General features: G+C 36.2%; 1 protein-coding gene across 3 annotated transcripts in view; it reads right to left on the bottom strand.

The window, feature by feature from the left end:
• Positions 1-26,266, bottom strand: part of LOC143672594 (zinc finger X-chromosomal protein-like) — a 107,350-nt gene that overhangs the window by 74,539 nt on the left and 6,545 nt on the right. Inside the window, exon 1 of one of the 3 annotated variants that reach the window (XM_077147188.1) lies at positions 25,238-25,342. The exons of 1 other annotated variant lie outside the window; for it this stretch is intronic. The gene's annotated coding sequence lies outside the window, so the exon portion shown is untranslated. Of the gene's footprint in view, positions 1-23,656; positions 23,677-25,237; positions 25,343-26,266 lie in introns of those variants that run through there. One more of the 3 variants, XM_077147198.1, reaches the window with a different exon arrangement.

Genomic DNA, 26,266 nt, shown 5'->3' on the forward strand with positions numbered 1-26,266 from the left:
AGTCAGACAGTCAGACAAGTGTTACATACTGGACAGGACAGGAAAAACAGACTCTAGAAGCTTCATTGCAAAGTCTATCAACCTGCTGGATCTCACCCTTAGGGAAAACACATGCGCATGACTTTTTCCTCCTGAGAGGAGGCCAGGCTGCTCTGGGAAAATCTGACTGGAGTCTCTAACACCTAAGCAGCCCCTCCTAAGGTAAAAAAAAAAAAAAAGATAGTAAACAGGGAAGGCAAGAAACAAGAACTGAAAATTTCTGATCCATTAAACAAAACCCATGCTAGTGGTCTAGAACAAGCTGAACTGAATGTTAAAGAACAGACAGAGAACAAAGCCAGCCAGATAGAATGTCCTAGGTAAAAAAGTGAAAACAATCTCTAGAATAAACTAATTAAGGAAATAAAATGCCTAGATGATAGAAAAAATAACAAATCATACTAGGAAAACTGAAGATATGGCCCAGTCAAAGGAACAAACTAGCAATTCAAATGAGATACAGGAATTGAAACAATTAATTTATGATGTTTGAACAGACATAGAAACAGAAACCCTCATCAAAAATCAAATCGATAAACTGAGGGGGGATATAAAGAAGGAAAGGGGGGAATGATATAAAGAAGGAAAGGGGGGAATGAAAAGAAAAAATTGTAAGTTAAAAAACAAACCACAGAACTTAATGGGAATGAAAGGCACAGAAGAAGAGATGAAAAAAAACAATGGAAACTTAGAATGTGAGATTTCAAGAGGCAGAAGATAGAATTAGAGAACTGGAAGATGGGACACCTGAAATTCTACAACCAAAAGAAAATATTGAGAAAAGAATGGAGAAATAAGAGCAGGGACGGAATTTAAGGACAACATGAAGCGCACACATACATCTCCTTTGGGTGTCCCAGAAGGAGAAAAGAAAGAAAAAGGGAAACTATTATGAAAGAATTAATACGCTGAATTAAAATGCGGCGTACCCCAAATAGAACAGATCCAAACAGACATACTCCAAGACACTTACTAATCAGAATGTCAGATGTCAAATAGAGAGAAAGACTTCTGAAAGCAGAAAGACAAAAACAATCTACCACATGCAAGGGAAGCCCAATAAGACTACACATAGATTTCTCAACAGAAATCATGGAGGTAAGAAGATAGTGGTATGATACATTTAAATTACTAAAAGAGAAAAACTGTCAATCAAGAATACTTTATCCAGCAAAACTGTCCTTCAAAAATAAGGGGAGTGGGGATAAATAAATAAGTAAAAAAAAAATTTTTAAATGAGGGGAAAATTAAAAATATTTTCAGACAAAAAAATCACTGAGAGAATTTGCGACTAACAGACTGGCTCTGCAAGAAATACTAAAGGGAACACTAGATACAGATAGGAGAAGAGAGAGGTGTGGAAAAGAGTGTAGACATGAGGACTATCAGTACAGACAGAAGAAGAAAAAGGAGGTATGACATATATCCAAAAGGTAAAAGGGTAGAAGAAAGTACTGCCCTTACAGTAATAACACTAAATGTTAATGGATCAAACACCAATCAAAAGACACAGACATGCAGAATGGATTAAAAAATAGGACCCATTTATATGCTATCTATAGGAGACACATTTTAGACCCAAGGATAAAGAGAGGTTAAAAGTGAAAGGTTGGGAAAAGATATTTCAAGCAAACAACAATCATAAAACAGTAGAAACAGCTATATTAATATTCAACAAATCAGCCTTCAAATGTAAAACAATCAAAAGAGACAAACAAGGCCACTACCTATTAATTAGAGGAACAATTCAACAAGAAGACATAACAATCATAAATATTTATGCACCGAGCCAGAATGCTCCAAAATACATGAGGAAAACACTGAAAACAGAAACAGACACAGCTACCATAATAGGTAGAGATTTCAATTCCCTGCTCTCATCAATGGACAGAGTATCTAGACAGAGGATCAATAAAGAAACAGAATTTTAATAATATAATAAACCAGCTAGACTTAACACACATTTATGGAACATTATATCCCATAATTGTAGTTTACACTGTTTTCTCAAGTGCTCATGAATGACTCTCAAAGACAGAACATATGCTGAGTCACACAAGAAGTCTCAATAAATTTAAAAAGATCAAAATCATACAAAACTCTTTTTCAGATCATAAAGGAACAAAGTTGGAAATCAATTAAAGGTAGAGTGCCAGAAAATTCAAAAATATATGCTGGCACAACAATATGCTCTTAAACAGTGGGTCAAGAAAAAAAATCACAAGAGAAATCAGTAATACCTTGAGGCAAATGTAAATCAAACCACAACATATCAAAATTTATGGGATACAGCACAAGCAGTGCTTAGAGGGAAATTTATTGCACTAAATGCTTATATCAAAAAGGTAAAGCGTTTTACTTTGTTAGGTGCTAGGATGCAATATACCAGAAACAGAATGGCTTTTAAAAAGGGGAATTTAATAAATTGCAAGTTTACAGTACTAAGGATAAGAAAATGTCCCAAATAAAACAAGTCTATACACAGTTCCAATCTAAGGCATCCAGGAAGATACCTTGATTCAAGAAGACTGATGAAGTTAAGGGTTTCTTGCTCAAGTGCAAAGGCACATGGAGAACAGCCACGGTTTCTCTTTCACCTGGGAGGGCACATGGCAAACAAAGTGTCATCTGCTAGCTCTCTCTCCTGCCTCCTTGTTTGATGAAGCTCCCTGGGAGGTGTTTTCCTTCTTCATCTCCAAAGGTCGCTGGATGGTGGGCTCTGTTTCTTGCGGCTATGTTGTTCTGCTCTCTCAGAATCTCTTGCATTTTCCAAAATATTTCCTCTTTTATAGGACTCCACCTCTTTCATCAAGACTGACCAAAAGACACGCCTCTACCTAATACAGCTTAAAAACCACTCTTGATTATATCATATCTCCAGAGAAATGATCTAACTACAGTTTCAAACATACAATTCTGAACAGGGATTAGAAGAAATGGCTGCCTTTACAAAGTGGGATTAGGATTAAAACACGGCTTTTCTAGGGTACATACATCCTTTCAAACCAGCAGAAAGACTGAAAGCCAAGGAACTAACTGCTTACAAGGAAGAAGAGAAAGAACAGCAAACTAACCACAAAGCAAGCAAAAGGAAAGAAATAATGAAGATTAGAGCAGAAATAAATGAAATTGAGAATATGAGAGCAATCAGAAAAACAACAAAACCAAAGTTATTCTATGACTAAATCAATAAGATTGAAGAACACTTAACAAAGTTGAGAAAAAGAAGAAGAGAGAGGATGTAAATAACGAGGAGACATAAACACCGGCACCACAAAAATAAAGGAGGTAGTGAAAGAATACTAGGAACAATTTTATGCTAATAAACTAGACAATATAGATGAAATAGAAAATTTCCTAGAAAGGCATGAACAACCAACACTGATTTAAGAAGAAAAAGACAACCTCAAGAAACCAATCACAAATAAAGAAATTGAATTAATCATCACAGGTAAAGAAATTGAATTAGTCATTAAGAAGCTCCCAAAAAGAAAAGTCCAGGACCAGATGGCTGCATATGTGAACTCTAACAAAGATCCAAGAAAAAATTAGTGCCAACCTTGCTCAAACTCATCAAAAAACTGAAGAGGATGGAAGGTTACCTAATTCATTCTATGAAGCCAACATCACACTCTTACCAAAGCCAGGCAAACACACTACAAGAAAAGAAAATTATAGACCAATATTTCTAATGAATATAGGTGCAAAAATTCTCATTTGAATTCTTGTAAATCAAATCCAACAACACATTAAAAGAATTAAACACCATGACCAAGTAGGAGTCATCCCAGTTATGCAAGGATGGTTCAACATAAGAAAATCAATGAATGGAATACATCATATCAACAAGTCAAAGCAGAAAAAAGCATACGATCATCTCGGTTGACGAAGAAAAGGTATTTGACAAAATTCAACATCCTTTCTTGATGAAAACATTTCAAAGGACAGGAATAAAAGGGAACTTCCTCAACACGATAAAAGGAATATATGAAAAACCCACAGCTAACATCATCCTCAATGAGGGAACACTGAAAACCTTCCTGATGGAGAAGTCGTAAGATCTTGCCAACATGGCTGCCGTGGTTGATGCAAGCCAACACAAAATGGCCTAACCCGCGACCGGCTTTCTTCTTGAAACTGGTGGTGGTTCGCGCCAAAAGCACTAACCTTAAATCTGCCCTCCACCCTAGTAACAACAGCCACCAATCCCCGTCCGACACGTGTCCCTGCATGCTCCCAACCTATATAATCTTGGGCACTTCCTCAATAAAGCAGATGCCTTTCACTCACCCCTGAGGGTTGTCTCCTGAGTCGTTTCTTTGTGACTGTGTGCTGTGTGCTGTGTTACTGACTCAGAACGGCCGCTTACCCCAGCTATCAGCTAACCAACACCTTCCCCCTAAGATCAGGAACAAGACAAGATGTGTAGTATCACCACTGTTATTCAACATTGTATTGGAAGTTCCAGCCACATCACTTGGACAAGAAAAAGAAATAGAAAGCATCCAAACTGCAAAGAAGGAAGCAAAACTTTCACTGTTTGCAGATGATCTGATACTATATGTCGAAAACCCCCCAAATCCACAGCAAAACTACTAGAGCTTATAAATGAATACAACAAGTGGTAGGTTACAAGATTAACACTCAAAAATCTGAGTTTCTATATACTAGTAATTAGCAATATGAGGGGGAATCAAGAAAGACCATTTACCCGTTGCAACCAAAAGAATAAAATATTTAGGAATAGATTTAACTAAGGATATAAGAAACCTATACACATAAAACTACAAGAAACTGCTAAATCACAGAAGACCTAAACAAATGTGTGTTCATGGATAAGAAGACTAAATATAGTTAAGATGTCAATTCTACCTAAATTGATTTACAGACTCAATAAAAATCACAAAACTTACTTTTCAGAAACAGAAAAACCAATAACCAAATTTATCTGGAAGGGCAGGGGGCCCCTAATAGCTAAAAATATCCTGAGAAAAAAAATTGAAGTCAGAGGTCTCATGCTACCTGACTTCAAGGCATATTATGAAGCTACAATGGTCAAAACAGCATGGTACCAGCATAAAGACAGATATACTGAACAGTGGAATTGAAAGTTAAGATACAAACCCTCTCATCTATGGACAACTCATCTTTGATAAGGCAGCCAAGCCAATTCAACTAGGACAGAACAGTCTCTTCAATAAATGCTGCTTAGAAAAGTGGATAACCATATGCAAAAGAATGAAAGAGGATCTATATCTCATACCCTACACACAAATTAACTCAAAATGGAACAAAGACCTAAACATCAGATCCAAGACCATAAAACTTTTAGAATAAAATGTAGGGAATAACTTATAAATACTATATGAGGAGGCTGTTTTCTAGACCTTACACCTAAAGCAAGAGTATAAAAATTAAACACTTGTGTGCATCAAAGAATTTCGTCAGGAAAGTAAAAAGACAGCCTACACAATGGGAGACAATATTTGGAAATGATACATCAGATAAACATCTAGTATCCAGAATTTATAAAGAGATTGTTCAACTTAACAACTAAAAGACAGACAACCAAATTATCAAATAGGGAAAAGACTTGAACAGACACTTCTCAGAAGAGGAAATACAAATGGCCAAAAGGCACATGAAAAGATGCTCAAGTTCCCTGGCTATCACAGAAATGCAAATTAAACCACAGTGAGATAAAATCTCACACCTACCAGAATGGCTATTATCAATAAAACAGAAAATGACATGTGCTGGACAGGATGTGGAGAAAAAGGCACACTTATCCACTGTTGCTGGGAATATCAAATGGTAAAGCCCCTATGAAAGGCAGTTTGGCAGTTCCTCAAAAAGCTAAATATAGAACTGCCATACAACCCAGGAATACCATTGTTAGCTATCTACTCAAAGGACATGAGAGCAAGAACACAACAGACAATTGCACACCAACGTTTACAGTAGCTTTATTTACAACTGCAAAGAGATGGAAACAGCCAAAATGTCCATCAACAGATGAGTGGCTAAATAAACTGTGGTATATACATACAAATGGAATATCAGGCAGCTATAAGATGGAATAAAGTTATGAAGCATGTAACAACATGGATAGACCTTAAGGACATTATGCTGAGTGAGATTTACCAGAAACAAAAGGACAAATACTGTATGGTTTCACTGATATGAACTGGCATTAGCGAATAAACTTCAAGAATGTCACTGGCAATAGAGACCATCAGGAGACAGAAATAGGGCAAGATATTGGACAATTGGAGCTGAAGGGATACAGATTTTGCAACAGGACTGATTGTAAAAACTCAGAAATGGACAGCACAGTACCACCTAACTTAATACAATTATGCTAAAACACTGAATGAAACTGAATGGAAGAGGGCTGGCATCACAAATGAAATCAGGGAGAAAGACTTGAGATGGTATAACCCAGGAATGTCTAGAGTATATAATGAGAGTGACTAAATGTACAGATTCAAAAAATGTTTTTGCATGAGGAAGAACAAAGGAATGCCATTACTGCAGGGTGTTGAATATAGATGGTAATTAATATTTTAAAATTTTAACATATATGTGAAGATAAAGCAAAAAATGTTTACTTGGTACAAAATTTATATTTTGACTAGTGCATTTAATAATATAATTTATGTAGACAGCTTAACTGAATACCATGAGTAAATGGAACCTTGAGCAGGGCATAAGATTTTGTTGGTTTGTCTAGACTGATGCCCCGATAAATCCCAGAGTGATCTGAACAGTGAATAAAACAGTATTTGCAAAGTCCCCTTCGGGGAACGGTGGGAAATCGGGAAAACTCAACTTTCCCAAGTTGAATTCTTGTTATTCTCACAAACAGTGTGGACAACCAAAGCTATAGGCTGAGTCTCCAATCTTGGGGTTTGTTCATTTGAAACTTAACCCCACAAAGGACAGGTCAAGTCTACTTAAAATCAGGCCTAAGAATCACCCCCAAGAGAATATCTTTTGTTGCTCAGATGTGGCCTCTCTCTCTCTACAGTCAACACAACATGCAAACTCACCGCCCTGTCCCTGTCTACCTGGGACATGACTCCTAGGGGTGTGGATCTTCCTGGCAACATGGGACAGAAATCCTAGAATGAGCTGGGACTCAGCATCAAGGGACTGAGAAACCTTCTCGATTAAAAGGGGGAAGAGCAAAATGAGACAAAATAAAGTGTCAATGGCTGAGAGATTCCTAACAGAGGCAAGAAATTATCCTGGAGGTTACTCTCACACATTAGACAGATGTCATCTTCTTAGTCAAGATGTAATGGAGAAGCTGGAGGGAACTGCCTAAAAATGGGGAGCTGTGTTTCAGTAGCCATGTTTCTTGAAGATGATTGTATAATGATATAGCTTTCACAATGTGACTGTGTGATTGTGAAAACCTTGTGTCTGCTGTTCCTTTTATCTCTCTTGTCAACAGATGAGTAGAACATATGGAATAAAAATAAACAATAGGGGGAACAAATGTTAAAATAAACTTAGATTTAAATGCTAGTGATCAATGAAAGGGAGGTGTAACGGAGATGGTATGTATGAATTTTTTCCTGTTGTCTTTTATTTCTTTTTCTGAATTAATGCAAATTTTCTAAGAAATATCATGAGGATGAATATGCAACTATGTGATGATATTGTGAATGACTGATTATATACGTAGAACGGAATCATCAAAAAAAAAAACTTTGTTTACAGATGATCTGATACTATATGTCAAAAATCCCAAAAATCCACAGCAAAACTACTAGAGCTAATAAATGAATACGAGGAAAGTGGTAGGTTATAAGATCAACACTCAAAAATCTGTAGTGTTACTATACACTAGTAGTTAGAATATGAGGGGGAAATCAAGAAAGAAATTCCATGCACAATTGCAATCAAAAGAACAAAATATTTAGGAATAGATTTAACTAAGGATACAAAAGACCTACACACAGAAAACTATAAAAAAGTGCTAAAAGAAATCAGAGAAGACCTAAACAAATGTGTGTTCATGGATAAGAAGACTAAATATAGTTAAGATGTCAATTCTACTTAAATTGATATCCAGACTCAATTAAAATCCCAAACTTTCCTTTCAGAAACAGAAGAATCAATAACCAAATTTATTTGGAAGCACAGGGTGCTCTGAACAGCTACAAAAATCCTGAGAAAAAAAAAGTATCATGCTACCTGACTTTAAGGCATATTATGAAGCTACAGTGGTCAAAACAGCATGGTATCAGCATAAAGACAGACAGATTGAACAATGGAATCGAACAGTGTTCAGATATAGACCCTCCCATCTATGGACAACTCATCTTTGATAACATAGCCAGGCCAACTCACCTGGGACAGAACAGTCTCTTCAATAAATGGTGCCTACAGAACAGGATATCCACATACAAAAAAATCAGATAGGATCCATATCTCACAACCCATACACAAATTAACTCAAAATGGATCAAAGACCTAAACATTAGAGCTAAGACCATAAAACTTTTAGAAGAAAATGTAGGGAAATATTTATAAAAGATATCATAGGAGGTGGTTTCCTAGATCTTACATCCAAAGCCCAAGCATTGAAGAAAGAAATAGAAAAATGAGAACTCCTCAAAATTAAACACTTCTGCACATCAAAGAATACTGTCAAGAAAGTAAAGACAGCATATACAATGGGAGACAATATTTGGAAATGACATGTCAGGTAAGGGTCGAGTATCCAGAATACATAAAGACTCTTCAACTCAACAACAAAAAGACTGACAATCCAATTACGAAATCAGCCAAAGACATTCTCAGAAAAGGAAATAAAAATGGCTAAAAGCCACATGAGAAGATCATCAACATCTCTGGCTATTAGGGAATGTACATCAAATTCACAATGAGACAAAAATCTCAGACCCACGAGAGTGGCCTTTATCAATAAAACAGAAACACCAAGTGGTGGACAAGATGGGTAGGAAAAGGCATGCTTATCCACTGTTGTGGAATGTAAAACTGTTCAACCACTGTGGAAGAGTTTGGCGTTTCTCTGGAAGCTAAGTATAGAATTAGCCCTATGATCTGGCAAAGCCACTGCTGGGTATCTATTCAGAGAACACAAGCGCAGGGACACAAATGGGACATTTGCACAACTATGTTTCTAGCAGCATTATTTATAATTGCCAAGAGATGGAAACAGTTCAAATGTCCAACAGAGAAGTGGCTAAACAAACTGTGTTATATACATACAATGGCATATTATGCAGCTGTAATTCACAATAAAGTCATGAAGCATATAACAATGTGGATGGACCAAGAGGACATTATGCTGAGTGAGATTAGCCAGAAACCAAAGGACAAATGCTGTATGGTCTCACTGATATGAACTAACATTAATGAATGAACTTAAAGAATTGCAGTAAAGAACAGAAGTCACAGGGTGTTGAAATGTTGAAAACAGATGGCAATTCATATTTTAAAACTTTAACTTATGTATGAGACTAAAGCAATAAATGTTTATTTGGGACAAAATTTATATTCTGAGGCAATTCATATTTTAAAACTTTAACTTATGTATGAGACTAAAGCAATAAATGTTTATTTGGGACAAAATTTATATTCTGACCAGGGCATTGCCTAATATAACTTATATGGACAGCTGAATTGAACAATAAGTACATGGAACCGTGAGTAGGGCATTGATTTTATAGGTTTGTCCAGAGTAATGCTATAATAAACCCCAGAGTGATTTGAACAGTGAATAAAAAAGTATTTAAAAGTCCCCTTGTGGAAATGGTAAGAAAGGGGAAGAATTAAACTTCCCCATATGGAGAAGGTCTGATATTCTCCCAGTGAGGACAAAAAAAATTAAAAAGTCACACTCTCAATCTCGAGGTTTGCGCATATGAAATTTAACCCTGCAAAGGTTAGACTAAGCCTACTTAAAATTAGGCTTAAGAGTCACCCCCAGAGAATTTCTTTTGTTGTCAACATTGCAAGCAAACCAACTGCCTTACTCCTCTCTATATGTGACATGCCTCCCAGGGACGTAAACCTCTCTGGCAGCATGGGACAGAAATCCTAGAACAAGTTGGGACTCAGCATCAAGGGATTGAGAAAATGTCTCAACTGAAAGAGGGAAGAGAGAAATCTGACAGAACTTAAGAGTTTCAAATGGAGTCAAGAGGTAATCCTGGAGGTTATTTTTCGCATTATATAGATATTCCCTTTACAGTTTAAGGTTTATAAGAGAGGCTAAAGGGAAGTGGCTGTAACAGTAGCCATGTTTCTTTAAGATGGCTGTATAATAATATAGCTTTCCCAAAGTGACTGTATGATTGTGAAAACGATCTTCTGATGCTCCTTTTATCTAGGCACGGACAGACGAGAAAACATATGGATTTAAAATATATAAATACTAGGGGGAACAAATGTTAAAACAAATTTACTAGATTGAAATGCTAATGATCAATGAACAGGAGTGACAAGAAAACAAATAGGGGAATTAAAAGTTAAAACACATTCAGTATTTTATACTGGCAATCAATGAGAAGGAGGGCTAAGGAAATACTAGCAGTCAATGAGAGAGAGAGCTAAGGGTTATGTCAGCATTTTTCCTTTTTATTCCTTTGTTTGAATTAATGCAAATGTTCTAATCAGTGATCATGGTGATGAACATAAAACTATGTGATGATACTGGGAGTTACTGATTATAGACCAATAATGAAATGATAATATGGTAAGAATGTTCGTTTTTGGATGTAGTTATGTTTAAAAACAAATTAAAAAAAGAAAAAAAGAAAGGAAAAAACATAAATAATAGGGGGTACAAATGTTAGAATAAATTGGGTAGAGGAAAATACTATTAGTCAATGAGAGTGAGGTGTAAACGACATGGTATATATGGGTCTTTTCTTTTTGTTTTTCTAGAGTGATGCAAATATTCTAAGAAATGATCATGGTGATGAACATACAACTATGTGATGATATTGTGAGCCACTGGTTGCACACTAAGTACAATATGTTCATATGTTAAGAATGTTTGTGTTGTATGTTGGTTGATTTTATTAATAAAAATAAAAAAAAAATTATTGCTAAAAAAATGCCAACCAAAAAAAGAGAGAATGTCTGTGTTTCTATCATGATTAATTTTATTAATAAAAAACAAAAAGAACAAAGGTCATTAGGAGATAAGAAAAGTTATTTGGTAAGTGGAGCTGAAGAGATACTCATCGTTGCAACAGGACTATAAACATTCAGAAATGGTTAACACAATATGAACTGTAGCACAATAATGTAAGTACACTGAATGAAATGGAATGTGAAAACTATAGAGGGAGGATGTGCTGTTTGAAAGCATGTATGTACCCTTAGAAATGCCATGCTTTAATTCTAATCCCTCATTGTAAAGGAAGCCGTTTCTTATAAACCCTATTCAGTATCGTTTCTTTGAAATTGTAATCAGAGCATCTCCCTGGACATTTTATGTAATCTAGAGTGGTGATTAAGCAGGATTAGGTGGAGGTGTATCCACCTATTTGGGTGGGTCTTGATTAGTTTACTGGAACCCTATAAAAGAGGAAACATTTTGGAAAAAGCAGGAGATTCAGAGAGAACAAAATGACACAGCCATGAGAAGCAGGGGGTCCATCAGCCAGCGACCTTTGGAAATGAAGAAGAAAAACACCTCCTGGGGAGCTTTGTGAAGTGAAGCCAGGAGAGAAAGCTAGGAGATGATGCCATGTTAGCTACGTGCCCTTCCAGGAGAGAGAGAAATCCTGACCCTGCTCACCATGTGCCTTTTCACTTGCGAGAGCCCCTGAACTTCATCAGCCTTCTTGAACCAACATATCTTTCTTTTCTTGGATGCCTTAGATTGGCCATTTCTATAGCCTTGTTTTAACTGGGACATTTTCTCAGCCTTAGAACTGCAAACTAGCAACTTACTAAATTCCCCTTTTTAAAAGTCATTCCGTTTCTGGTATATTGCATTCTGGCAGTTAGTAGACCAGAACAGAGGAGGGTGGAGGTACATATAAAACCAGAAGTAAAGATAGACGATACAAAGTGAGATACTAGAATCTAGAAATGCCGAGTGTGCAATCATAGTGACTAAATGTACAAATTAAAAAATGTTTTTGCATGAGCAAGAACAAAGGAATGCCAATACTGCAGGGTGTTGAAACAGATGGTCATTTATATATATATATATATATATATATATATATATATATATATATATATATATATTTTTTTTTTTTTTTTTTTTAACATGGGCAGGCACCGGGAATCAAACCCGGGTCCTCGGGCATGGCAGGCAAGCATTCTTGCCTGCTGAGCCACTGTGGCCCGCCCATCATTTATATTTTACAAATTTAAATTCTGTGTGACACTAAAGCAAAAAAATTTTATTTAGTACAAAACTTGTATTTTGACTAGTGCATCTCTTAATATAACTTATATGGACAGGTAAACTGACACCATAGCAGATGGAACCTTGAATAGGGCATGAGATTTTGTATTTTGCCCAGTGTGATACCACAATAAATCTCAAAATGATGTGAATAGTGAACAAAGAAGAACTTGCAAAGTCCCCTTGGAGGAATGTTGAAAAAGGGGGAATGTTCAACTTACCCATCTGAAAATTCCTGATATTCTCACAAGCACTGGGGACAACCAAATCAATAGCCTGAGCTCTCAATCTTGGAGTATGTTCATATGAAACTTATTCTGGCAAAGGATAAGATAAGCCTACTTAAAATTAGGCCCAACTAAGAGTCACCCCCTGAGAATTTCTTTTGTTGCTCAGATGTGGCCTATCTCTCTCAGCCAACACAGCAAGCAAACTCACTGCACTCCACCTCTCCATGTGGTACATGACTCCCAGGGATGAACACCTCCCTAGCAATGTAGGACAGAAATCCTACAATGAGCTGGGACTCAGCATCAAGGAATTAAGTAAACCTTTTGGATCAAAAGGGGGAAAAGAAAGAAATGAGACAAAATAAAATGTCAGCAGCTGAAAGATTTCAAACAGAATCAAGAGGTTATCCTAGAGGTTATTTTGACACATTATTTAGAAACCCCCTTTTTAGTTTAATGTTGTATTAGAGAGGCTAGAGAGAAGTGCCTGAAACTGCAGAGCTGTGTTTCAGTACCCACGTTTCCTGAAGATGATCGTGTGATATAGCTTTAAAAAAGTCACTGTGTGATTATAAAAGCTTTGTGTCTGATGTTCCCTTTACCTATGGTATGGACAGATGAGTAAAAAATATGGATGTAAAATAAATAAACAATAGAGGGAACAAATGTTAAAATAATTTGAGTAAATGGAAATACTAGTGATTAATGAAAGGCAGTAGTAAGGTGTATAGCAAAAAAAATAGCGGGAACAGAGGATAAAATATATTAGCTAGATGGAAATACTAGCAGTTAGTGAGAGGGAGGGGTAAGGGGTATGGTATGTATTTTTTCTTTTTCTTTTCATTTCTTTTTCTGGAGTGATGCAAATATTCTAAGAAATGATCATGGTAATAATAGGCAACTATTGTGATGATACAGTGAGTCACTGATTATATACCAAGAATTCATATGGTAAGAATATTCATGTTTGCATGTTGTTATGTTATGTCAATAAAAAAAAGTGAAAGTAGTATCGTCGACTAGAGCAGCTTGAGATTAGCCCTGCTCCACAGAAAAGTTAGAAAAGGGATAGGAGAGCGAATGACACAGCAATTCTGGAGTGCTAATCCCAGGCTAATGTGGGAGAGCCTTCTGCACGATATGCGGAAGGCCTGGTTTCAGAGGTCAAGGATTTCAGAGGCAGAAAGCTGGAGCCAAGCATGGAGGTACGGAGCCTGAAGGAGCGCATGCATGAAGTAAACCAGGCTGCGTTTCCTGGGCACACTACCCTCACTGGTGCAGACCTGTGACCGGTGACTCACCACACACCCCACACACCTGAACCCTTCACCTGCTCCCCTTCCCCATGCTTCAGGTGCCCCCACCCTACCAGCCCCCAGTGCACACACCTGTCCTCCTCCCCAACCCCAAGTGTAACCAAACCCACCTCTCCTATACCCTTCCCCAGCACTACCTCCCCCTCCCTCCCTGTTCCCTACAGGTTGTTACCAATGCATAAAGGTTGTGGGCACTAACCTCAATTCCTAGGCTACCTCCACCCCGCCACCCCTGCCCATAGTGTTGCAGAGCCTTAATCTGCCTTTCCTGAGCTCAGCACATCCGTTTATGGCACTCCCAAGGCCATGCATGCACAAAGGTACCCAATCATGTCATTCAGCTCTGGGAACTGCACATTACAGCAGTCCCAGAACCGCGCATGCACACAGCCCTCAGCCTCACTTCCCAGCTCTGAGAAAGTGTCAACCTGCACAGGCAGGTCACAAATGCCGCCCCCCCCCCCCCCCCCGCCAATCTACAAAGGTGTAATGCCGACTTGCTGCCAAAGTTCTAAAAATGTACACAAAGGACCCCATGCCTTAGACCAGTGCACACTGGGGTTACATACCCCAGACCAGTGCTCCCATACAGCTACCTCTTCCCTGGCCACTGGGTGTCCATATTCACAAGCACCAGCATCACAGCTTCAACCTGTGCCCATACCTGCCTTGAAACAAATCACCGTATTGAGTGTTTCACCCCTTGTCCTACTCCCTGCTGTACAATCATTCCTCAGGCTCACAGCCTTCAACTACTGAAAGAAATCAACTCCAAAGTAAATCAATCTTGATATTTACATATGATGAGACAGCAGATCACTAAGTATGTAACAATGCAGACAAATATAGCCCTGCCTAATGATTCTTGAGGAGACACAAATGTTGGAACAAGTAATAAAGTAATAAAGATGTTCATACAACTCTACTTAATAAAATAAGTGGGACACCACATGATATAAAGAGATCAGGAAGACAGTACAAGAGTACAAAGAGGAATTTGAAGAATAAATAGAAAAATGGCAGAAATCACAGAGAGTAAAGACTAATAAAAACCATACCAGAGGCACAAAAACACCAGATCTGAAGAGACAGAACAAAGAATAAGTGACAGAGGACAGGATAACTGACTCAAAAACAAATGGCAAAAATGATGGAAAAAACTCAACAGGAACTCAGGGAAATGATAGACAAAACAAAGCATGCAAATATATGAATCACTGGTGTCCCAGAAGGACAAAAGAGGAATAAAGGGCTAGGAAGAGTAGTTGAGGATATAATGGGAGAAAACTTTCTAATGCTCATAAAAGACATAAATATACAAGTCAAAGAAACCCAAAGAACTCCAAACAGAATAAATTCAAATAGGCCTTCCCAAAGTTTTATACTAATCAGTCTGACAAACGTTGAAGAGGAGAAAATCCCGAAAGCAGCAAGAGAAAAATGATCTTCCACACAGAAGAGAAATCAAACAAGACTGAGTTCAGATTATTCATCTAACACCTTGGAGGTCAAAAGGCAGTGGTATGATATATTCAAGATTCTGAAAGAGAAAGACTTCCAGCCCAGAATCCTGTACCCAGCCAAACTGTCCTTTGAAATTGAGGGAGAGATTAAGGATTTCACAGACTAAGAAGTCTGAAAGAATTTGTTCAACAAGAGACTGGTCCTACAAGAAATACTAAAAGGAGTTCTGCCAGCTGAAAACAAAAAAAGACAGGAGAGGGAGGTCTGGAAGATGGCAAAAAATTGAAGAGTACCACTAAAGGTAATTAAAAAAATACGAAGAGAAAGAGGGAAAAGAATATAGATCTGATAAAATTAAAAAGATAAAATGTTTCTAGAATCAAGAAACACCTTTTCAGTAGTAACATTTAATGTTAATGGACTAAATTTACCAATTAAAAGACAGATTGGCAGAATGGATTAAGAAACATAATCCAGCTATATGCTTCTTACAAGAGACTCATTTTAGACAGAAAGATAAAAACAGATTGAAAGTGAAGGATTGAAAAAGATCTTCCACACGAGTTGTAGCCAAAAGAAAGCAGGAGTGGCTATACTAATATTGGACAATATAAACTTTAAATGTAAAGACATCGTAAGAGACAAAAAAGGACATTACTAATTAAAGGGTCAATTCACCAAGAAGATAAAACAATCATAAATGTTTATGTTCCCAAACAAGGAGCTCCAAAATATATGAGACAGTCCTTGGCAAAACTGAAGGGTGTGGCAGACGTTTCAACAGTAACAGGAGACTTCAATACACCACTCTCCTCTACCGACAGAATCAGACAGAAAATCGACAAGGAAACAGGTAAGTTAAACAACTTGATAAATGTATTAGACCTAACAGATATATATAAGTCACTGCAACCCATAGCACAAAGTTACACATTCTTCTCCAGGACAGAGCCTATGCTAGGGCACAGAACATGTCTTTATAAATTAAAAATATTGAAATTATTCAAAGCACTTCCTCTGATCACAATGGGACAAAGCAGGATTTCAATAACCACCAAAGAATGAGAACATTCACAAATATATGGAGATCAAATGTCAGACTCTTAAACAACCACTGGGTCAAAAAAGAAACTGCTAGAGAAATGAGCAGCTATCTGGAGAAGAATGAAAATGAGAACACAACTTATTAGAACTTATGGGATGTGCCAAAGGCTAAGCTAAGAGGGAAATCTATCAACTTAAATGCCTATATTAAAAAACAAGGAAGAGAAAAAATTGAAGACTTAACAGCAAACCTGGAGGAACTTGAGAAAGAACAGCAAACTAACCCCAAAGCAAACAGAAGAAGAGAAAGATTAAAACAGAGATAAATGAATGGGAGTACAAAAGAACAACCGAAAGAATCAATAAAACCAAAAGCTGGTTCTTTGATAAAATAAATAAAATTGATGGGCCACTCACCACAATGACAAAGAAAGAGAGAGGAATCAAATAAACAGAGTCGGAATAGAGAAGGGCATTACAACAAATGTGGCATTACAACAAACCTGAAGAAATAAAAGAAATCATAAGAGGATACTATGAACAACTATACGCCAACAAACTAGACAACTTAGAAGAAATGGAAAAATTCCTGGAGATGCACAAACAAGCTACACTGAAATGGGAAGAGATAGAAGATCTCAATAAAACAATAACAATAAAGAGATTCAGTCATCAAAAATCTTTCTACAAAGAAAAGCCCGGGGCTAGAAGGCTTCACCTGGGAATTTTCTCAAGCATTCCAGGAAGAACTAAGAACAATCCTGCTCAAACTTTTTCAAAAAATTGAGAGAAAAAGAACTCTACCTAACTCATTTTCTGAAGCTTACATTTTAATACCAAACTGGGTAAAGATACCATAAGAAAGGAAAACCACAGGCTAGTCTCCAAAATGAAGACAGATGTAGAAATTCTCAATAAAATACTAGCAAATCGAATCAACAACACATTAATAGAATTATTCATCCTGACCAAGTAGGATTTATACCAGGATAAGGACAGTTCAGCATAAGAAAATCAATTAATGTAATACAGCACATTAACAAATCAAAAGGGAAAAATCACATGATAATCTCAACTGATGCTAAAAAAGCATTCAACAAAATTCAGAATCCTTTTCTGATAAAAACATTCCAAAAGATAGGAATCAAAGGTAACTACCTCAATATGATAAAGGCAATATATGAAAAATGAACAGCCAGCATCACACTCAATGGAGAGCGACTGAAAGCTTTCTCCTTAAGACCAGGTAAGACAAGGATGCCCACTGTCAACACTATTATTCAACATTGTGCTACAAGTTCTAGTTAGAGCAATCTGGCAGGACAAAGAAATAAAAGGCATTCAAATTGGAAAGGAAGAAGTAAAACTCTCGTTATTTGCAGATGATATGATACTATATTTGAAGATCCTGAGAAATCTACAGCCAAGTTACCTGAGCTAATTAATCTAGTAAGGTTGCGGGATACAAAATTAATGTGCAAAAATACATTTCTTCACACAAGCAATGAGCTAGCTGAGGAGTCAGTTAAGGAAAAAGTTCCATTCAAAATAGCAACTAAAAGAATCAAATACTTAGGAATGAACTTCACCAAGACATACAAGACTTGTACACAGAAAACTATACAACATTGCTAAAAGAAATCAAAGAGATTTAAATAGGTGGAAAAGACATTTTCCGCTCATGGACAGAAAGGCTAAATATAGTTGTCAATTCTCCCAAATTGATCAACAGATTCAATACAGTACCAATCAAAATTCCAACAACCTTTGAAGATTTGGAAAAGCTAATTACCAAATTCATCTGGAAGGGAAAGAGACCCTGAATAGCTAAAAGCATCCAAAAAAGGGGTGCGAAGTGGGTGGATTAACACTCCTTGACTTTAAAACCTTCTATAAAGTCACAGTGGGCAAAATAGCATGGTATTTGATGATGAACATATAACTAAGTGAGGAAATTGTCAAGTATTGATTTTATACCAAGAATAGAATGATCATATGGTAAGAATGTGCTTGTATGTTAGGTTTCAAAACAAAAAACCCCAGCATAGTACTGGCTCAAAGACAGAAGCATTGACCACAGAATCAAAATGAGAGTGCAGAAATAGATGACCAAATCTATGATCAACTGATTTTTGACAAGGCTCCCAAATCCTTCAAACAGGGACAAAATAGTCTTTTCAATAACTGGTCATGGAAGAACTGGATATCAATAGCCAAGAGGACCCCTATCTTACACTCTATATAAAAGTTAAGTCGAAGTGGATCAAACAGCAAAATATAAGAACGGTGCTCACCGTAAAGCTTATAGAAAAGTATAGGGAAACATTTACCATACCTAGTAATATGAGGTAGTTTTTTAAACTTTACACCCAAAGCATAAGCAACAAAAGAAAGCTAGATAAATGGGAACTCCTCAAAATCAAATGTTTCTGCACCTCAAAGGACTTTACCAAAAAGGTGAAGAGACAGCCAACGCACTAGGAGAAAATATTTGGAAATCATTATCAGACAAAGGTTTGATTTCCTGTATACTCAAAGAAATCATACAACTCAACAACAAAAAAAACAATGCAATTATAAAATGGGCTAAACATATGAATAGGCACTTTTCTGAAGAGGAAATACACATGGCCCTAAAGCACATGAAGAGATATTCATTTTCATTGGCTATACAAGGGAAATGCAGATTAAGACCACAAAAGCCTCTATCTCACACCTATAAAAATGGCAGCTATTAAAAAAAACAGGAAACTAACAATGTTGGAGAGGATGTGGAGAAACTGGGACACTTATTTACTGCAGGTGGGAATGTATAATGGTGCTGCCACTATGGAAGACTGATCGGCAGTTCCTTAGGATATTTAATCAACTTGCCCTATGACACAGCAATAACACTACTTGGTATATACCCAGAAGAGCAGAAAGCAATGACATAACCAGACATAACCAGACATTTGCACACTGATGTTCACAGCAGTATTATTCACAATCCATATTTCCATTCAAAAGATGGAAACAAATCAAATGCCCATCAACAGATGAGTGGATCAGCAAAATGTGGTATACACATACGATGGAATACTATGCAGCAGTGGGACAAAGTGATGTCCTGAAGCACATGTCAAAATGGATGAGCTCTGAGGACATAATGCTGAGTGAAATTAGCCAGGAACAAAAGGACAGATACTGTATGATCCCACTTGTGTGAAAAGCATAAAGGTATAATCAAAGGCTTATAAATACAGAAGGAGATTTAGAGATACATAGAAATTAGAGATGGGTGAACTATTAACTAATGAGGTTGAACTCCAATGTAAGGGAATAGACAGGGGCGATGCTGATTCTCTAGTGGGTCTAGAAGCAATACTACCACATTGAAGAGAAACTGTCTTGAAAGGGATTGTACCTATGTGTCCCACTGACTCAGACTAGAAATATGAATGAGTTCTTGTAAGAATAACTTCAAAGATACGATTCTTGGATAAAGAGTATTTAAATCCAGGGTACAGGGGGGAAACTGCTATTGCATGTTGAGTTATGTTCAAAAGGAAACCATCAGCACCACCACAGCAACAGCAGGGGTAAATAATGGGGTGAGGGACAAGAGTTAAGAGGAGGTTTAGATTTATATTTGGTGAGGGTGTGTTTATTAGTTTTCTGTCTTTTGAAAACAATGAAATTATCTAAAATTGAGAATGTTGATGGACTGTGGACTTTGGACCCTCTACATGATGCCTGATGAATGCAGGTGGCTGAAAGATGCACTGACAGAGAAGTAGAATGGCGAATGATGGTGCATACGAGGATGCATACTTACAAACGACGTCTGTGCTGCTACAAAAACGAACATTGTTGTGAGGCATGCAACGATGTGAATGAACGTGAAGGAGACATTTGGTAAGACAAAAAAAGTCAGAAACAAAAACACAATAGCATGGTCAGCTTTAGAAAATGCTTATAAGAAAACAGGGGGCTAGACTGTTAGCATTTACAGCAGACACATTAAGTCCGGAGTGGTGATTATTATTTCCAGATTTTGAGAGGCTATTTTATATACATAATCTGATGTTTACAGATAATACTAAAGCTGAACAGTTTGAGGTCAAACTAATTCATAACACAAGGGTAAGGAAGACAGTGTCTGCATTTTAGAACCACATGTACTCTTTTAGACCAATGGAAGAAAGGTTTATTTGATCTGGAACTAAAATTTCCTATATTGCATAATTTAATCCAACCTATTTGTACAGCTCATTTGAACAACTGAAACACAGAGAGCACAGAATGAGAAAGAGGTCCTTTAATCCTGCATAGATTATTGTAATGTCTGGAAACATCCTAGAGTGTATTACCAGATAATCAAAAAGTACTGGTGAAATCCCCTGAGCCAGTGGAGAAAGACTATAGAATTGTTAAACCATATGATCAGGGAATTCCGATAGCGTGCAAACTTTAGGGATATCCACATCAATAGATCATGCCCTCAATCATAAGGATTACTCTTGTGAAGGTTATGTATGTTGCATAAAAGTTTAGACTACGTATAGACATGCCTAAGAGTTACTTCTGGAGGACCTCCATTGTTGTCCAGATGTGGCCTCAGTCTCTCTAAGCCCAACTCTGCAAATGAAATCATTGCCCTATCTATCAAAGTATCAGTGGCAGAGTTCAAATAAAGTCAAGAGGCTACTCTGGAGGTTGCTTTTATGCAAGGTTCAGGTACACCTTGCTACCTGTCATAACTTGCCAATCCCCAACCATGACCATTTCAGCCAATCCTAAAGGACACCTTGGGCAATTTATAATATTCCACAAGGGTTCCAGGCACTAGAGTAACTTGCCAGAAACTTATAACCTCCAGATGGGTACCTGGCCCAGGTAAGTCCTCTAAAATCAGCCTCTCCAGAACATCAGCTAGTTTCATCACCCTACCCCATATTGGTGACAAACCTTTCTAAATTATCAAAAATTTAGAATTGCCATATCCCAAACAACTCCAAGGAGAGGTATGGAACGATCAAAGGTGATAGTGGAATTATATATAGAAGATAGGAATGAACAAATGAGTATGAATGTGGAACCACTAAATTGATACCTCTTTTAGTCTCCAGTATTTTAGAGCAGACAGACATAAAAACCTAAAATTGTGAAATTGTAACCCATGTCAAAGTCTGAAATGTCCTACAACTAACTGTGGTGCTCTACTTGGAAATTTATAGTTCTGTGTATTTGCTATTGTTCACAAAAAAAGGAACAAAAATCGACTGTGATGATAAAAAAGTACTTAAGCCTGCTAGCCTCTTATATTTTGGAGTAGCTACAAGGAAAATAAAGAGAAGATCATATAATAGCCCTGACAAACTCTGGGATCTGTCCTATAACTACTTATTGAGGAGTGCTTTGAAAGCTATTGCTTTTTATTACTTTGTTTTGTATATATGTTATATTGTACAATAAACAAAGGTAAAAAAAAATGTACAGGGTTCCTATTTGGAATGATGGAAATGTTTTGGCAATAGATAATGGTGACAGTAGCACAAATCTGGGAATGTAATCAAAAGCATTGAAATATATATCTGAATATGACTAAAAGGGGAAATGTTAAATTGTATAGATGGTAACAGAATAAAATTTTTAAAAAAATCCACGGACCTACACTGAACCAGCAACAAGCCCTAGGTTAAATCATGGACTTTAATCCACATTACCATTTTTAAAATGTGCTATCATTAATTGTAACAAATGTTCTACACCAGGTGCAAGGTGTTGGTAATGGGGTAGTATATAAGAATATTGTATTTTATGCATGATTGTTCTATAAATTAACTTCTCAAATAAAGAAAAATAAATTAATCAATAAAGCATAACGCATCTTGAAAAACAGAAAACTGATGAGGCAATTTCAAAGGGATACAAAACAATATGAATCTTGTTTTCCAATCTGAGACCATGCAGGCATACAGAAAAAATAAAGAACAGAAATACGGCTCATAAACTTACTGAGTCACAGATACTTATGTGTCCACACTAAATTAATTATGGAAGTAAAAAAAATAAACAGAAAGAATCCCAAGTGATAAATGTGGAGAAATAATGGAATTAGTAAAACAAAAAACTAGAGCAGTACAAAGGTAGCTTAGTGGTAGAATTCTTGCCTACCATGTGAGAGACCTGGAGCCTGTACATGCCAAAAAAAGAGATCTGATATGGAGTACACCATTTGCGCAGTCTCAAAATGTCTCCTCACTGACTTCTTTGCCTGATTTTTATTCAAGATTAAAAGAGAAACTTCCCAACAAGGATCACAGACAAAGTCCTGGCAGTCTGAACAAAATTAATCCACCAATCAGATGCAGCAAGTTATTATGTGTCTCTGTGTCTCTAATTATGATTCCTTGAGAAATATACGTCACTACATCTACAGAATTATAGCCAAGAGAAAAGAACTAATCCAAGCTGAAGAATGCTATATAATGTAATGCATTCTTTAAAAGTTAATTTATGTAAGACAAAGGCTGAGAAAATTCCTATTAAATGATATTCAAGGGGCATAATAAAATGTAATGTGTGATACTAGATTGCAGCAGGGAAACTGCTATCTATAAAGGACCTTATGGTAACAAGTGACAAAACTGGCAAGTGGATTGCAGATTTTGATATTTTAATCAATGATAAAGTCCCTGAATTAGTTACTATAAGAGAATAAATGACCTTTTTCTTAGGAATACACATTGTATTATATATGGTCAAGGGTAGGATGTAATTAACTTACTCTTACATATGCACACATATAATTCTGTTATTTTTTTTATATGTAAGCATGCATACATATAGTCCAAGTAAAAGAAAGTACAGAACTGCAATCAGCCTGAGTCTTGAGATGAACAGAGACTGGGTGTAATATCTGCAGTAAAACAATGACTCACGGTTTTATAAATCAGGGGTGGAAATAAAGATTCAAGCATCCAAATATTATATTAAAATCATGTTCCCAGTGCCTGCCCAGACAAAAAAAAGAAAAAAACATGAGGCCCACTAAATCCAAGAAAAAAGTATGCTTGTGGCTGTGTTTGTGCACATCAAGAACTAAATTTCACATGAAGATACGTTGGATTTTTTCCTTTATTACAAAATTGAAAATCTAACAAGCTTACCGCCAATGTTTCTCAACTCTTCGGCTAAGGGCAATTTTTTCTCCTACATCAGTGCACACAGGATTACTGAGAACTATTTTACCCAAATCAGCCTTAACTGCACTAACTCTTCCTCCTGTTGACAGGGATCCTATGTTTACCATGAGCACTTCATTCTTAGACAGCTTTTGCACCTAGAAAAATAAATTAGGAAACAATACAGACCCCTAATTAAGAAAATGTTTCCAGAATAAGTGAAAATTTACCAATACTGCTAGAAGCAGATAAGCTATGCAGGAAAAATGAAAAATTTCACAGACATTTCATTATAGTGTGATTGAATTATAAGAGGCATAAGGAAAATTTGGCCTTCCTGAATTTACACGTGGTCAACCTCTAAATAAGTAGGTATAGAACAGAACAATAAAAGCACTTCAAAATTCTGAAGATGTTGTGTAACAGGAGTTACAAAATTTCCAGGACAATAGTAACCTCTAGTTAACTGGGTACTGGGGTACGATTCCATCATGTCGCCTAAGCCAGGTATTCAAACTTTGGGTCTTTTTAAAACTGGGTAATATTTACCACATAAGGGAATTATTAACTGTTGCTCTTATGTCTTGCTGTTATTGTCTACACTTACAGCCTAATATCCAAAATCAGATGAGTATTTTAAGGGCTTCATAAATGTGAAAATGAGCCAATAAGTAAAACAAGTCTTTATTTTATAAAACTCTGAAAAACATAATCCTAAATTTTATAGGCATATAACATCTTCAAAACATTAAAAATGCATGTGATTTTTTTCCTTACCACGCTTTCATGACTATAACTATCTTTTCTTTAACATGCAAAGGACTTCATGCCCAAAAAGTATGAATTTCCAAAGCCATAATGGAAGGAATGCATTCATTTTAAGGTAACATCAATGACAGAAAGGCAAAATTTTAAATGCCATTAATAAGAAACACAAGGGAAAAGAATTTGGTGGGGTAAGGATATTGATAAAAAGCTTTGCTTTTGTTATTAAAAAAGGCAAGTATTAAGACATACTATAGAATTTCATATTGCTTATCTGTCACATTACTTTCTTCAAGCTTAATGCATTGTGGGGATCTTTTTATGTTAAAAACACAACCTTCATTCTTTTTAAAATGTGCCATTTCTCTACTGCTATTAAAAATCAATTCTGAAATGAAATGGATGGAACAGAGTGCATTCTGTTTTGATAACTACGGCTTAATCTCAAAAATAAGTCAACAAATTTACACTTTCTTAATGAGTACATGAGCACTTATTTCTGAAATCCTTGACAACTGGCACTGTTAATTTTTCATCTTTACTGTATGAATCTTGTAGTCTTTTTAAAGTCTTGTAGACTTTAAAAAGGAATAGTAAAATTAGGAATGGAAAGTCTATAATACATGACAAATACTTTCTCATTTTTTCTAAACTTCTGACTTGGCATATTTGCTGAGTATAATTTATGTACGCAATTTATTCGTGTTTTCTATTTTCTTATTCTCCATTTAACTATAAAAGAATGATTATAACATCACTTTTGTTTCTTTCTTTCATACAATAATTAGAAAAAGCATTTACCTTTGCTGCCTTTTTGTTTCCTTCAGTGCGTACACCTAGAAGCCATCTAAGATGAAAATAGGATATTTCTAGTTCTGTAAAGATCTCAGGTAGAGCTCCAACTGCCCCAAGCACCTGTCCAACCATTCTGTCAGCCTGACACAAAGTTGGGTCAATTTTTGTTCCAACACCTGAATAAGATAAGGTATGTACATATTTAACTTATTTCTTAAAATACCTGCAAAGCTAACCTTAAGTCAAATCAGTACAGCATGTTATCTACACATTTTCACACGCTTACATTTTGCAGATATTTGGAGAACTCTACATAAATATGTAAACATTCCTATTTCACTAAAGGAATTGGAAATAAGTCCATTGGGCATTTGAGAACAGAAACAACTCTTGCTTTAAGTTAGAAATAAAACGCAAATAAAAAGTTTTTCAACTAAAAAAACAACAAATCTTAACATTCTTCATTGTTTCATAGTAAACAATGAAAAGATTCTAAGTTAAAAATGTTTAATTTGTAGATATAATATTGACATTTATTAAGTGATTGATGAGTATACAAGGTTGATCGTAACACTGCTTAAAGATTTTCAGTAATACATTACTAAAAATCTCAGTCTTCCCTTGTTTAAAAAGAAAAAAACTAACCAATACCAATCATTTACAATAAACTTTTAATTATACAGATAGAAAGAAAACACTAAATATATAACCGGTAGAGGATGTCAGCAAAAAATGATGTACAAAGCAAGGATCTTCAAAAATTCTTTTTATAAAACCAATGACAAAACTGACAGAACTGTCAGAATCAACATTTTCAAAACTCTGGAAATTAAACAAAGGCTTGCCACAATCAGGGGAGCATTATTTTAAAAAAAAAAATTGCTCAACTTCAATAACAATAGTAATTTTTGTAGCATTTTAATATGTACAATTTCATTGCTCATTTTTCAACTTTATGGTAGCACTGAAAGCAAGCAACCAGTATTTGTAGTAAAAATCAGCAACCTGGGAGCCCTTGAGGGAGAAAAATAGGGC

This window comes from Tamandua tetradactyla, chromosome Y (assembly GCF_023851605.1).
Source record: "Tamandua tetradactyla isolate mTamTet1 chromosome Y, mTamTet1.pri, whole genome shotgun sequence".
In the NCBI taxonomy this organism is placed as follows: domain Eukaryota; kingdom Metazoa; phylum Chordata; class Mammalia; order Pilosa; family Myrmecophagidae; genus Tamandua; species Tamandua tetradactyla.